The sequence below is a fragment of the Dermacentor silvarum genome, chromosome 4 (genome assembly GCF_013339745.2).
Source record: "Dermacentor silvarum isolate Dsil-2018 chromosome 4, BIME_Dsil_1.4, whole genome shotgun sequence".
NCBI lineage: Eukaryota > Metazoa > Arthropoda > Arachnida > Ixodida > Ixodidae > Dermacentor > Dermacentor silvarum.
In genome coordinates this window covers 226,702,623-226,710,818 of record NC_051157.2, presented here as the reverse complement: position 1 = coordinate 226,710,818, position 8,196 = coordinate 226,702,623, and the positions used below count along the sequence as shown (strand labels likewise).

Below are 8,196 nucleotides of genomic sequence, written 5' to 3'. Positions count from 1 at the left end.
CACTCATTCGACGCCTCACACTATCCGAACCCGAACATTTACGGCAGCTCCTGAACGACACGATCCTTGGCGACCGCACACCATCTCAACTACTGCGCCACATGCAGCGTCTTGTGGGAAGCGTTATAGATCTTAACAGCACGTCGCTGTGCAAGATATTTCTTCAGAGTCTCCCTGGCAACGTGCGCGTGGTGCTTGCTACGGTGGCTGAAAAGGATCTCGGCAAGATGGCCACCATCGCTGACACCATCATGGCAGCGGCAAACCCCTCCGCCTCCGTCGCTAACGTGCAAGTGGCGAGTGCTTCCGCCCCCTCTTCCAACAAATTCCTCGAGCTTCGCGAAGAGATCGTGCGCCTCACCGAAACAGTGGCAGCTTTGCAGGCACGCACCTCGCACCCTTTGGAGCAGCGCAGTGTACTGCCACAGCAGCTGCGACTCCATTGGTGCTGGTACCAGAGGAAACATAGCGATGCTGCACGCTGTCCTGTCACGCTGCCCTGTCACGAAGTCATGTCAACGCCTTTAGCCTTTCCAAGGGAACTGATTTGACTCGGCTGGTGGCAGCTCAGCAAGCAGATCAAGAACTCGGTCAGTTGCTGACAACAACAACCGCGCTGAAGTTGAAATGGCTACATGTGTCCAGCTCAAGAGACCGAGTGTGCTGTGACTTAACAAGGGACAACCCTTGTCCTTTTGTTCCTTCTGGCCTTCGTCGTACCGTCTTCCAGTCGCTGCACAAGCTGGCGCATCCGGGTGTTCGGGCGACACAAAAGCTAGTGACGGCAAGGTATGTCTGGCCATATATAAATCTAGATGTCTGGCAGTGGACACGAGAGTGCATCGCCTGCCAGCGCTCCAATGTCCAGTGCCACACCATGACGCCATTGGCGAGGTTCCCAGTGCCAGATGAACGATTTGAGCATGTACACTGGGACATTGTCGGAACGCTACCACTTTTATTACTCACTTGCGTGGACAGATTTACACGCTGGGTTGAAGCTGTGCCTATCGCAGACATCACCGCTGACACAACTGCCCATGCTTTTTTTGTACCACTGGGTGGCTCACTTCGGCGCGCCGTCCACAGTTACGACTGACCGTGGCAGGCAGTTCGAGTCGGCTCTTTCGCCAGCATAACACGGCTGATCGGCACCTCTCGCATCTGAACTACTGCCTACCACCCTCAGAGCAACGGTATGGTAGAGCACTTCCACCACCAGTTGAAAGCGGCTCTCATGGCGACGGAAGGGCACAGTTGGACCGAAGCACTACCGCTCGTCCTTCTTAGTATCCGCACAACGCTGAAAGCCAACATTGGCTTTCATTGGTGCCGAGCTGGTGTATAGAACAGCACTGCGATTGCCTGGCGAATTTTTTACATGCTCTGGAGATGAAAGCCCTGTAGCTACTGGCGACTACGCCAGCCGGCTGCGCAACAACATGGGGAAGCTTCGCGCCACACCACCGCGTCAGCCAGCGCCGCGACCCTTCCACATGCCACCTGCTCCCATGTGTTTATGCGGCATGACGCAGTGCAGCGACCTCTTCAACCACCGTACGACGGCCCTTTCAAAGTCCTCCATCGTACAAACAAGCAATTTACTGTGGACATTCGTGGTCGACGTGAGGTAATCTCTACTGACCGTGTGAAACCGGCTCATATGAAGAACTATGAAGGTCCCGCGGCTGTCGCGACTCCTGTCAGAGCAACGAAAGAACCAACTGCAACTTCCTCCCGAACAACAGTGCAGCACAAACGCAGTGGGATGCGAGCCACTGTTCCCGTTGTACTGGACCTGTAACGTTCGGCAGCTCACTGGGGAGGAAGTGATATAGTGAACTCCATCTGCCGCGCCGCTATAATTGGCGCGCGTTTAAATGGCTAGTTTATAGCACCACTCTTGAACACCATGTTGTGCAGCTGAAAGGCAAGTCTGTTGGTGCACGCGCCTCCCAGTGTCTCGTGAGAGAATAAAAAAGTTAAGTCTTTGTTTGGAACTTATCGCTCACGGTCTCATTGCTCTTCGCCCGCGCTAGCAACCAACAGTGTCATTCTTCTGCCTGTCCATATAGAGGCTTGGTTAAGATGTCCTCTTCGTCATGCTAGGTCGAAAAAATTGTGTAATAAATTGAGATTAACATGAAATACATGTCTTCTTTAGATAGTTGCTCCGTCCGATCTGATGCCTCGCTCGATTCCCCTGCCGATGCTTCATAGGCTTCATTGCCTCTCTGCTCTCACACTGGTGGCCAGGGCAGGCTCCTGTTATTTCAGCATCCGGTGAAGGTATGCGCCTCGGCGGTGTCTGGATAATTAGACTCATTCACTCTGATTTGGAACTCGAGACGAGTTAATTCCATTTGTATTTTTCAATTACGTTTGGATAGCGCGATTCCTGTCATGAACTTGCGATAGTGCTGCAATGCATAATACTAATGCGCCAGAAGTCCACCGTGAGGCGGCCCTATCACAAAAATCTGGATTTATGTCTACCCTAACGCGCCCCTAAATCTTAGTTCTCCATTTCGCTTTTTTCAAACTGTGGCCGCAATAGCAGATCCAGCTTCATCATCACTGTGTGCATTAGCTCGAGAAGCGGCTAATCACTTTGAGCATGCTAATGTTAGCGAAAATTGAAGGCTCGCTAAAGCGTCAAAGCAGTGCCACGAATGAGCGAGCTACTCGAACACCAAGCTGAGTCATGCTAGCAGACTATTGAATTGCTATGTCAAAGCATAACTTCATGTGCGGTGTGGCAACATCCTAAAAAAAAAAAAAAAAAAAAAAACTTTTTGAGTGTTTCCATTGCTTCGAATGTGGCATTGTTCAGCAAAAAAAAAAAAGAAAAAAAAAGAAAAAAAACAGACCTCTTCTTTCATGCTGAGAACATGTGCAGCGGCATACAACATTTGTCATACGTGAAAGCGAATAATTTTGCTATTGGCTTTTCGCTCCATTTCTGTTCCTATAAGCAAGAGCATGCATGCAGGTTCAATGCTAGCACAATGCTGGCAGAACAGTTCGTCCATGCCAGTGTTGACTCAACTTGCTGCGCGAGGCACTGATAGTTCTTGCTCCGACACGCTGCCCCGGCAGTGTCAGGAACGTATATGCTATTATGAAGGCAAATTATTTTTGTGGGCTACTCTTAATGAATTGACACACGCTTATTTTTGTACAATCTCAAAACTAAGAAAAGTGAAGACATTTGTTCCCTCGGCCTAAGAAAATCCAAATTTCCGTAGGTAAAGTGACCAAAAAGGGATCACCTTGAACTATCTGTAGTAAGTGGGTGCTACAGTAACACTGTCAATTTATCACTGATGAACAAAATGAGGCAGATCAGATGGACAGCCTTTAAAAAGCAGGTTTACCCTATAGATCATGCATGCCATGGCCGGATCCATTCTTTGAAAGCTGCAGAGCAGCTTGACAAGGACTTGCCAATCAGATGTAACCGGTACAGACGCCACAAGACCTGAGGTTGCCATATTGCCACCAGCAGTAGTGGGTACAGTGCTAAAAGGCAGGCATGGACAAGAAGTGCGCGTGCTTCTCCGCCCGCTCGATAGCCAGCTCCCAGCACCGTGTTTTTCCGGAGCTGCTACTCTCAATAAACGTCACGTCGCCCGTTCTCTCACAAGGCACGTGACAATAAGTACACAAATTTAGCCACAGATTTCAGGTCGTGCCTGCTAGGTACGATGTCCCAGTTGTTTTTTTATGCCCGTCAAATTAGCCCAAATGTGTTCTCGTACCACGAGACAAGGGTGTATGAAAAATCATGCCAACCATTTCGTGCACTGTGCTGTGGTCTATGAGATACCTCTCAGCTGTGGCAAGTTCTATGTGGGCTAAACGGGCCAATGCTTAAATGACTATCTGAGGGAGCATTCATTCAAACAATTTATTTGAAATAAACTGGGTGGTGCCACGTACGTTGCAAGGCCTGCTCACGTGAGCCGTGCTTTCGCACATTATGATCCTGGGCACAAGCAGCACCAAACCAGCACATGAGCTCATGAAGGCATACGTTATCAGAAAGATCCTGCACATGTTAGTAACACTTCAATTACCTTATATTCCCCAGAGATGCACTTGTTTAAGGCCGCTTTGTAGCATTACGAGACAAACTAGCACTGTCACAACATTCATGTCTTGTGTGTGCACAAAATTTGCACCGTATGTTCCATCCTTTGAATCATTAAATCAGTTGGTAGTTCGCACTTTCGTGTGCATGTGTTCTTCCTGTGTAAATATATTTTTGCACACAAGAACATTGTTTAGCAGACTTCACCAACTTGCCCAAGAGGAAGTCCTATCGAGTCTCAAAATTTTTCTTCACGGGCTTTTCTTTTCCAAGAGAAATTCTGTCACTGCACGGCACTCTGAACAAAGTCACGAGTGGTTGACAACTTTACTGATAAATATGGGAGAAAAGAAAGGTTATAGAGGCAAAAATTGTCACATTGTCACTCAGATAGATGTCCTAATGCGATGCCTAAAACGTTTTTGTTAGACAAGAGGATCAGGGTAAGGCTCAAGACTTATCAGCATTCTATTGTACAGATCAAGGGAATAACCAAACAAGCCCTGTGAAGTGCAGCAAAGTGCAGGAAGATTCATACAATGGAAACTTGCCATTTGGTTGAGAGTGACATGGGCCTGCAAACCTACACCGGTCATATTTGCATGCATATTACATCTACAACATAGTGCAGGTTCCTGCAATAAACCTACGTCGTGTTTGCATACAAGATGCGAGGTATATTTCTACAAGCATTAGTACCTCGCATAGCACCAAAAGAAGTAATGCTAGATAGCAGCTTAGCAAGCTAGCTGGAATAAATCTAAGAAAATTTCTTGGTTTTCAAGGCAGCTAAACTTTACAGCAAAATTGGGCCCGAGTAGAACTATCAGCGGCTGGGCCACGTTGCCCAACATTTGTCTTTATCGCTTATATTCGGGTTACTCAACATGTGCTTTTTGAACTGTGGCGAGACTTGCTCAAGCAAGTCGTGATTCGCTAGCAACCAAAATCCGAGATAAACAGGGAAACAGAACATGCAAGGCAAGCAACAGTAGAGGTAAACGCTACATCGAGTGCCATAAAGAAGTATGCAACAGCTCACTTACTCGCGCATTATCTGCAACGTACAAGTCTCACGAAGGAGGAAACGAAATTGTTTCCCGATCGATGCCAACCTAAGCGGCAACGGCAGCAACAAGCGTTTAAAACGAGTTTAAACCTTTACACCATCAGACAAAAAAGTGCTGCCTAGCTGGGAGCACACATGCGCCTAATTCACAACAGCAAATTCAACAAACAAGAGCAACAGTACTGAAAAACGGAATGCACAAGACCACGCGATACCAACCATAAACGCACTGCAAGGCGTAAAGAAACGAGCGGCTCCAGGGTTGCGCCCTTGTGTCGCTCGTGATCGCAAGCTCGGACACGATCCAGCTCTTCCAACGCAACTAGACAGAAGAATATTCTAGCACACATACATAAAATTGAAGCAGCTCCAGCAGCATGCACTGCATCGCGCGCAAAATTATAAACCGGAACACGCCATACTTGTTTAAACAACGTCACGATCACGTGGCCACAACTCTGACGTCACTTCCGTGCGTGGCAGCAGCGCTCTCCACTTGGACTTCGCTAGCCCTAACTTCGCTGGTGCCACGCGCGGGTCAGCAGCTATGGGCGTCTTGCGCTGGAGTTTGAGGTATAGTAGCGGCGCCTGGTGGCGGCGAAAAACGTCATCTGGGTAGTACCAGCTTGGATAGTATTGAGCCCTGGCTGTGGCGAAGCACGTTTCTAGCCCGCGTTTTGCGTCAATTCGCACTTTTTTCTGCCCTGTTTCGAGTGCGAAAAGGCTCGCCACTTCTCACAGACCATGGGAACCAGGCTGCGAGCTGGCCGCAGCCTATAGTTATACGAAAACGGACTCTCCGTGTGCCGTGGGACGTAATGCTGGGAGCAGAAGACATCGGCGACGCCGATCCGGAGAGACCTAGCTCAGCCTCGAAAAAGCGTCACCGTCGTTACTGCTGCGTCTTGGGCTGCCATGAACAAGAAGGCCTGAATCCCAACATCAGATTCTACTGTTTTCCTTCAAGGCCCCACGAAGTGGAGCGTCGGGGGCGCTGGATAACTGCAGTTCGTCGCGCTGGGTAAGCGAAATGGAAGACCGCCATAGCAGCAGGCATGGCTGGTGATTCACGATTCGAGACCCGGCCACAGCGACAATTAACAATTCGACCGATGCGAAGTGGTGAAGTGACCAGGTGTGTGAAAATGACCACAAATGGTCGTGCTGATTCGGTGACAATTCACTACCCCACTACGAGCAGCACAGGTTAGAGTTGAATGTGCTCATCCTTGACCGCTAGCCAGCACGTTGAGGCAGCACAGCAAGGTAGTATTGATTACAGCACATCGATGTTCGAGCGCTGTCATTAAAAGCTACATCAAGCGAGCAGCGCACGAGCTCGCGCTGCAGCGTGATTCGCACGTACGTACAGTCAACCACAAAAGTTTGCGGACCACGCGAGCGCGTGCCAGACTGCCTATCCGCGCCACCTAGCGGCGACAGGGGCGCTCTCCCGGATATGAGCCCTCTTGGTACTCGCCTGCCTGTTAATTTTTTATTCCCGTGCATGACATTGTTAGTTCGTTGTGTTGACGCAGAGCGCTGTCTGCGATAAGACCGCCACATATCTGGCTTGATAGCAGTATCGGAGCAATCACTGCAACCTTTGTCGACTGGTGTGCCAGTGGGTAGATAAGTTTCACGAAGCGCTGCGACGATTTTTTTACGCGACGTTTACTGGCGCACTTTGGTTAGCAGCATCTTGGTCCAATGAGTGTTGCTGCTTCTGCGTCTTGAGAGAAAGGGTAGGGAGGTGTTTCACTGTCATCAAAAATAAAGAAAAAGCGGATGCATAGAAAATTTTCTTTCACACATAGGCGCATCTTCGCATCAGTCGCTGAAAACGTAGTAGACTTGCTTCAGGCCACGTGGTGATTGCCTATTTGGAAAGATGCCGCTGCGTGTTCCACTTGACGAAAGAAGGCACATTGTGCGTTTATTTATAGAGGGAATACCTCAGCGCGAAATCTGCCGCCGAACCAACAGGAGCCGGACTGCCGTGAATAGGATTATTCAAGCTTTCCGCGACGATGACACATTCACAGATATGGAGCGCAGTGGGCGTCCAAGGGCCACGACTGAGGAAGAGGACCGCCTGATTACGGCCGCCATCGTGGCTGATCCTTTTCAAAGTGCAGAGGATATCCGAGAAGCGCTCTCGCTCACGGTATCGTCTGAGACTGTAAGAAGAAGGCTGAGTGAGCTTGGCCTGCAGTCTTTCGTAGCAGCACAGAAGCCCTGCCTCTCAGACAGCCAGCTACAAGAACGACTCATGTTCGCTACAGCAATGAAAGATTGGACAACAGAGAAATGGGGCGATGTCATCTCTAGCGACGAGTCAACTTTTTCCACGCGCTGGGACCAACGGAAGCGGGTTTGGCGTCCACTAAACTGCAGGTGTGTTTACAGTGTATTGGCAGTTAATTCACGAAGCTAATTCTGCATCACAACATGTTTCACGTAAAATGAGCTTTTGGACATTACGAGATTTTTCTGTAGTGGTATTATGTTGAAAACATTAACGATTGTTTCATAGTACTACTTACTCTGAAGCTAATTAAAAGCTGCCAGTGGGTCTTTCAGTACTATCTAATGATGTTTGCACGTTTTCTATTGCAACTCTATAACAGCATTATAAAGTTCACACGCAAGAGGAATCACAACATTTTTAGACGCGCCGCTGGAACCCAATTGTATGCTATTTCTTGCAGATATCTGCCTAATTACACACAGAGTGTTCTATCCAGTGGACGGTGTTCCGTGAGCGTGTGGGGAGCAATCAGCAAAGATGGCCTTGGTCCCCTTGTGCGTCTGGAGGGGCCCTTCACTGCGTCACGGTACTGTGACGTCATCACTAGACACCTCGTTCCGTATGCGCTGGACGGTCCCTTCAGCGACGGCTGCTATTTTTTTCAACACGACCGCAGCCCGATCCATAAAGCACGTATCGTCCAGTCATTGCTAGAAGAACATGCTGTTTGCCAGCTTAAGTGGCCTCCATGTGGCGCCGACTTGAATCCCATAGAAAATGTCT

The 8,196-nt window shown here is 49.0% G+C and overlaps 1 long non-coding RNA gene across 1 annotated transcript; it reads right to left on the bottom strand.

Moving 5' to 3' along the window:
- Positions 1 to 4,394: 4,394 nt before the first annotated feature.
- Positions 4,395 to 5,602, bottom strand: LOC125944948 (uncharacterized). Its single transcript, XR_007466643.1, has 3 exons — positions 5,585 to 5,602; positions 5,382 to 5,484; positions 4,395 to 4,423 (listed from the first exon to the last, which is right to left on the bottom strand). It is a non-coding gene; the product is annotated as an uncharacterized LOC125944948 (long non-coding RNA).
- Positions 5,603 to 8,196: the final 2,594 nt, after the last annotated feature.